We start from the raw sequence: 7956 nt of genomic DNA on the forward strand, positions 1-7956 counted from the left end.
GGCTATCAACTAATTTCTTATACACATTCCATCTCGACCCTTCGCTATACATGTGAATATAACGACACGGTGATTCGAGATTCAACAATATTTGTCGCTCGGAACGAATTGAGTGGTTGCAAATTTTTTGTGAACATAACCCGCAACGGGCAGAGGATCACGATTTTAAGGTTGGTCGCTTAAAGGCCATTCGACTACAAAGAGACGAAGCGGACCGCGACCTCGCTGCATGAGGTTGACGAAAGCGACCCAAGATGCGAAAGCCGAAACCAACACACCTTGCCAGTACCCAAACGCCGAGGTCGGATTCGGGTCTACCACTTACCAACTGAATATCATCCTAAAAAGAACTCCAAACAGTCTAGGACAGGACCCATTCTCCACCCCTTCTATATATGTCAGGAGAACCCCGGATTCCCCTCCAGACACGATTTAGCAAACTTTTCCCGATCGATCCGACCCACCGAGGCCGTTTCGACCGTTCGCCGCGCCTACTAGAGCTGATTTCTTCGGACTCCGATCAGAAAATCCGCCGATGCATGTCGTTAACACCTAGTCCGCCTCGTCCGATCGATCGAGGCCGTTTCGACCGTTCGCCGCGCCTACTAGAGCTGATTTCTTCGGACTCCGATCAGAAAATCCGCCGATGCATGTCGTTAACACCTAGTCCGCCTCGTCCGATCGATCTAGGCCGTCTCGAACCACCCATCGCGCATCGAAAGTCGCATCTCTCGAACTCCGATCCGGAAATCGGCCGATGCATCACGTTAACTATTTCTTATATATCTAATATAATATACATGGAGACGGTAAGAATTCTTTTAATCGAAGATATACATATACTTCTCATCAATATCCAAAAGCTTATCGAAAAATAAATTACTCAACTTTTACGTGAAGAATCGTTCACCCAAACCTTATCCCCTATATATGTCAGGAGAACCCAAGGTTCCCCTCCAGACACGATTTAGCAAACTTTTCCCGATCGATCCGACCCACCGAGGCCGTCTCGACCGTCCGCTGCGCCTACTAGGGCCGATTTCTTCGGACTCCGATCAGAAAATATACCGATGCATGTCGTTAACACCTAGTCCGCCTCGTCCGATCTATCTAAACAGTCTCGACGCACCCAACACTCTTTCAAAGTCGGATTACTCGGACTCAATCTGAAAATGGACCGATGCATGACGTCAACACTTAGCCCGCCTCGTCTGATCTATCTAAGCCATCTCGACCCACCCAACACGCCTTCCAAGTCGGATCACTCGGACTTCGATCTGAAAATCTCCGGACTCATTTTTATGAATATCCCCAGTCAGTAAGAACGTTATTTCGCCAATATATACCAACAATAAACCATATTCCAATAGCTGAACCAAAAATATAATTCCCGATCCAAACGTTCTGCATCGCCCAACGCGACCACCTTCCCTATATATGTCAGGAGAGCACAGGGTTCCCCTCCAGACAACACTTACGCTCTATCCCCGACTCTCGGTCGATCGATAGGCCAGGTCAGCGGTGTCTGTTTCGGCCGAAGCTCGGACTTTGGTCAAAATGTTCCGATACAAAATTTGAACCAAGATAGATACAGATATGATTCCTTCTTAAATATACGTTGATTATCGAACAGAATATGGTAAATATTTTGCGATGACCGAGGATTTCATGAATTTTTTTTTTTTTTCGAAAAAATTTTCTATTATCGGAATTTCCTCAAATTTCATTTGGTTGCCTCCTAATGCTTATTAAAAATGATAACCAACAATCAGAATCATTATTTATCATTTATTTCAATTTTTATAATGAAAAACGTTCACGTCCTTTCGCGCCTCTCGATCGTCGTTTACGTGATGCATCGGTCAGCCCTAGTTTACGTGGTGCATCGGTAAGATCGAGTTCACGTTCTGCATCGGTCTGCCCGAGTTTACGTGGTGCATCGGTAAGATCGAGATTACGTGGTGCATCGGTAAGATCGAGTTCACGTTCTGCATCGGTCTGCCTGAGTTTACGTGGTGCATCGGTATGATCGAGTTTACGTTCTGCATCGGTGTGATCTAGTTTACGTTGTGCATCGGTAAGATCGAGATTACGTGAAGCATCGGTATGATCGAGTTTACGTTCTGCATCGGTCTGGACTCTGAGATATATTTTCGACGTGAAAATGTTCCGATACAACTTTTGAACCAGGATAGTTAGAGAGATGATTTTTTCTGGGATGTACGTTGATTGGGGAATGGATTGTGGAAAATAACTTGCCATGACCGAGGTGTTCTCGAATTTTTTTTTTTTTTCGAAAAATATTTTCTGATTTTGGATTTCACTCAAATTTGATTTCGTTGCCTTCTAATGTGTTCTAAAAGAGTAAATCAGTAATCAGAATCGAAAAATATTTTTCGGATTTTTTTTTTTTTGAAAAAAAATTTTCTGATTTTGGAATTTCCTCAAATTTGATTTGGTTGCCTTCTAATGTGTTTTTAAAGCGTAAATCAGTAATCAGAATCAATATTCATTGTCGACTTTAATTTTTATAAGGAAAAATGTTCACGTCCTTAAACGCCTCCCCATCATTAGCCCGAGTCCAAGTCGATGTCAGTCCCGAGCGGACGGTGTCAGATACTACCTATCGCCCCGGTCTGGACTTGGCGAGGTATTTCGACGTGAAATGTTCCGATACAACTTTTGAACCAGGATAGTTAGAGAGATGATTTCTTCTATGTTGTACGTTGATTGTGGAATGGATTGTGGGAAATAACTTGCCATGACCCAGGTGTTCTTGAATTTTTTTTTTTTTCGAAAAAAATTTTCTGATCTTGAAATTTCCTCAAATCTGATTGCGTTGCCTTCTAATGTGTACTAAAAGAGTAAATCAGTAATCAGAATCAATATTCATTGTCGACTTTAATTTTTATAAGGAAAAATGTTCACGTCCTTAAACGCCTCTCCATCGTTACCCCGACTCCAAGACGATGTTAGACCGGAGCGGACGGTGTCAAATGCGACCGATCTCCCCGGTCTGGACTTAGCGAGATATTCCGACGTGAAATGTTCCGATACAAAAATTTAACTGTGATAGTTAGAGAGATGGTTCCTTTTGTGATGTACGTTGATTGTGTAATAGAATATGGAAATAAACTTGAGATGACCGAGGTCTTCTGGGATTTTTTTTTTTTTTCGAAAAATATTTTTCGATTTCGGAAATCCCTCAAATTTCATTGAGATATGTCCTAATGTGTTCTTAAAACTTAAATCAACAATCAGAATTAATATCCAAAAGTTATTTCATTTTTTATAAGGAAAAACGTTCACGTCCTTTCCGCTCCCAAAAAGTGAGATATCATAGAAAATATCGCTATATTTGTTGTTTACGGCCATACCACGCTGAAATTGCCAGTTCTCGTCAGAACACTGAAGCCAAGCAGCGTCGGGCGCGGTTAGTACTTGGATGGGTGACCGCTTGGGAACACCGCGTGCTGTAAGCTTTTTTTTTACGTTCTGCATCGGTCTGCCGAGATAACGTGGTGCATCGGTATGATCGAGTTTACGTTCTGCATCGGTAAGATCGAGATTACGTGATGCATCGGTAAGATTGAGATTACGTGGTGCATCGGTAAGATCGAGTTTACGTGGTGCATCGGTAAGATCCAATTCACGTTCTGCATCGGTAAGATCCAGTTCACGTGGTGCATCGGTAAGATCGAGATTACGTGGTGCATCGGTAAGATCGAGTTTACGTGGTGCATCGGTAAGATCCAATTCACGTTCTGCATCGGTAAGATCCAGTTCACGTGGTGCATCGGTAAGATTGAGATTACGTGGTGCATCGGTAAGATCGAGTTTACGTGGTGCATCGGTAAGATCCAATTCACGTTCTGCATCGGTAAGATCCAGTTCACGTGGTGCATCGGTAAGATTGAGATTACGTGGTGCATCGGTAAGATCGAGTTTACGTGGTGCATCGGTAAGATCCAATTCACGTTCTGCATCGGTAAGATCCAGTTCACGTGGTGCATCGGTAAGATCGAGATTACGTGGTGCATCGGTAAGATCGAGTTTACGTGGTGCATCGGTAAGATCCAATTCACGTTCTGCATCGGTAAGATCCAGTTCACGTGGTGCATCGGTAAGATTGAGATTACGTGGTGCATCGGTAAGATCCAGTTCACGTGGTGCATCGGTAAGATGGAGATTACGTGGTGCATCGGTAAGATCGAGATTACGTGGTGCATCGGTAAGATCTACTTTACGTTCTGCATCGGTCTGCCCTTGTTTACGTGGTGCATCGGTAAGATCGAGATTACGTGAAGCATCGGTATGATCGAGTTTACGTTCTGCATCGGTCTGCCCGATATTACGTGGTGCATCGGTCTGCCCTAGTTTACGTGGTGCATCGGTTTGGACTTAGAGATATATTTTCGACGTGAAAATGTTCCGATACAACTTTTGAACCAGGATAGTTAGAGAGATGATTTTTTCTGGGATGTACGTGGATCGGGGAATGGATTGTGGGAAATAACTTGCCATGACCGAGGTGTCCTCGAATTTTTTTTTTTTTCGAAAAAAATTTTCTGATTGTGGAATTTTCTCAAATTTGATTTGGTTGCCTCCTAATGTGTTCTAAAAGAGTAAATCAGTAATCGGAATCGAAAAATATTTTTCGGATTTTTTTTTTTTTCGAAAAAAATTTTCTGATCGTGGAATTTCCTCAAATTCGATTTGGTTGCCTTCTAATGTGTTTTTAAAGCGTAAATCAGTAATCAGAATCAATATTCATTGTCGACTTTAATTTTTATAAGGAAAAATGTTCACGTCCTTAAACGCCTCCCCATCATCAGCCCGAGTCCAAGTCGATGTCAGTCCCGAGCGGACGGTGTCAGATACTACCTATCGCCGAGGTCTGGACTTGGCGAGATATTACGACGTGAAATGTTCCGATACAACTTTTGAACCAGGATAGTTAGAGAGATGATTTCTTCTATGTTGTACGTTGATTGTGGAATGAAATACGGAAAATAACTCGCCATGACCGAGGTGATTACGATTTTTTTTTTTTTTCGAAAAAAATTTTCTGATCGTGGAATTTTCTCAAATTTGATTTGGTTGCCTCCTTATATGTTCTAGTAGCGATAATCAACAATCAGAATCAAAATCCATGGTCGGGTTTGATTTTTATAAGGAAAAATGTTCACGTCCTTTTTTACAACCCCGACTCATTGACGATGTTAGAACCGAGCCGGCGGTGTCAGATACGACCGATCGCCCCGGTCCCGATCGTCATTTACGTTGTGCATCGGTCTGCCCGAGATTACGTGGTGCATCGGTATGATCGAGTTTACGTGGTGCATCGGTAAGATCCAATTCACGTTCTGCATCGGTAAGATCCAATTCACGTTCTGCATCGGTAAGATCCAGTTCACGTGGTGCATCGGTAAGATGGAGATTACGTGGTGCATCGGTAAGATCGAGATTACGTGGTGCATCGGTAAGATCTACTTTACGTTCTGCATCGGTCTGCCCTTGTTTACGTGGTGCATCGGTAAGATCGAGATTACGTGAAGCATCGGTATGATCGAGTTTACGTTCTGCATCGGTCTGCCCGATATTACGTGGTGCATCGGTCTGCCCTAGTTTACGTGGTGCATCGGTTTGGACTTAGAGATATATTTTCGACGTGAAAATGTTCCGATACAACTTTTGAACCAGGATAGTTAGAGAGATGATTTTTTCTGGGATGTACGTGGATCGGGGAATGGATTGTGGGAAATAACTTGCCATGACCGAGGTGTCCTCGAATTTTTTTTTTTTTCGAAAAAAATTTTCTGATTGTGGAATTTTCTCAAATTTGATTTGGTTGCCTCCTAATGTGTTCTAAAAGAGTAAATCAGTAATCGGAATCGAAAAATATTTTTCGGATTTTTTTTTTTTTCGAAAAAAATTTTCTGATCGTGGAATTTCCTCAAATTCGATTTGGTTGCCTTCTAATGTGTTTTTAAAGCGTAAATCAGTAATCAGAATCAATATTCATTGTCGACTTTAATTTTTATAAGGAAAAATGTTCACGTCCTTAAACGCCTCCCCATCATCAGCCCGAGTCCAAGTCGATGTCAGTCCCGAGCGGACGGTGTCAGATACTACCTATCGCCGAGGTCTGGACTTGGCGAGATATTACGACGTGAAATGTTCCGATACAACTTTTGAACCAGGATAGTTAGAGAGATGATTTCTTCTATGTTGTACGTTGATTGTGGAATGAAATACGGAAAATAACTCGCCATGACCGAGGTGATTACGATTTTTTTTTTTTTTCGAAAAAAATTTTCTGATCGTGGAATTTTCTCAAATTTGATTTGGTTGCCTCCTTATATGTTCTAGTAGCGATAATCAACAATCAGAATCAAAATCCATGGTCGGGTTTGATTTTTATAAGGAAAAATGTTCACGTCCTTTTTTACAACCCCGACTCATTGACGATGTTAGAACCGAGCCGGCGGTGTCAGATACGACCGATCGCCCCGGTCCCGATCGTCATTTACGTTGTGCATCGGTCTGCCCGAGATTACGTGGTGCATCGGTATGATCGAGTTTACGTGGTGCATCGGTAAGATCCAATTCACGTTCTGCATCGGTAAGATCCAATTCACGTTCTGCATCGGTAAGATCCAGTTCACGTGGTGCATCGGTAAGATGGAGATTACGTGGTGCATCGGTAAGATCGAGATTACGTGGTGCATCGGTAAGATCTACTTTACGTTCTGCATCGGTCTGCCCTTGTTTACGTGGTGCATCGGTAAGATCGAGATTACGTGAAGCATCGGTATGATCGAGTTTACGTTCTGCATCGGTCTGCCCGATATTACGTGGTGCATCGGTCTGCCCTAGTTTACGTGGTGCATCGGTTTGGACTTAGAGATATATTTTCGACGTGAAAATGTTCCGATACAACTTTTGAACCAGGATAGTTAGAGAGATGATTTTTTCTGGGATGTACGTGGATCGGGGAATGGATTGTGGGAAATAACTTGCCATGACCGAGGTGTCCTCGAATTTTTTTTTTTTTCGAAAAAAATTTTCTGATTGTGGAATTTTCTCAAATTTGATTTGGTTGCCTCCTAATGTGTTCTAAAAGAGTAAATCAGTAATCGGAATCGAAAAATATTTTTCGGATTTTTTTTTTTTTCGAAAAAAATTTTCTGATCGTGGAATTTCCTCAAATTCGATTTGGTTGCCTTCTAATGTGTTTTTAAAGCGTAAATCAGTAATCAGAATCAATATTCATTGTCGACTTTAATTTTTATAAGGAAAAATGTTCACGTCCTTAAACGCCTCCCCATCATCAGCCCGAGTCCAAGTCGATGTCAGTCCCGAGCGGACGGTGTCAGATACTACCTATCGCCGAGGTCTGGACTTGGCGAGATATTACGACGTGAAATGTTCCGATACAACTTTTGAACCAGGATAGTTAGAGAGATGATTTCTTCTATGTTGTACGTTGATTGTGGAATGAAATACGGAAAATAACTCGCCATGACCGAGGTGATTACGATTTTTTTTTTTTTTCGAAAAAAATTTTCTGATCGTGGAATTTTCTCAAATTTGATTTGGTTGCCTCCTTATATGTTCTAGTAGCGATAATCAACAATCAGAATCAAAATCCATGGTCGGGTTTGATTTTTATAAGGAAAAATGTTCACGTCCTTTTTTACAACCCCGACTCATTGACGATGTTAGAACCGAGCCGGCGGTGTCAGATACGACCGATCGCCCCGGTCCCGATCGTCATTTACGTTGTGCATCGGTCTGCCCGAGATTACGTGGTGCATCGGTCTGGACTTAGAGATATATTTTCGACGTGAAAATGTTCCGATACAACTTTTGAACTAGGATAGTTAGAGAGATGATTTTTTCTGGGATGTACGTTGATTGGGGAATGGATTGTGGGAAATAACTTGCCATGAC

At 42.2% G+C, this 7956-nt stretch overlaps 1 non-coding gene across 1 annotated transcript; it reads left to right on the forward strand.

Moving 5' to 3' along the window:
* The first annotated feature begins 3363 nt into the window (after nucleotides 1-3363).
* On the forward strand, nucleotides 3364-3482 carry LOC123687755. Its single transcript, XR_006749464.1, has one exon. It is a non-coding gene; the product is annotated as a 5S ribosomal RNA (ribosomal RNA).
* The last annotated feature ends 4474 nt before the right edge of the window (nucleotides 3483-7956 follow it).

Source organism: Harmonia axyridis, chromosome X (assembly GCF_914767665.1).
Source record: "Harmonia axyridis chromosome X, icHarAxyr1.1, whole genome shotgun sequence".
Lineage (NCBI taxonomy): Eukaryota > Metazoa > Arthropoda > Insecta > Coleoptera > Coccinellidae > Harmonia > Harmonia axyridis.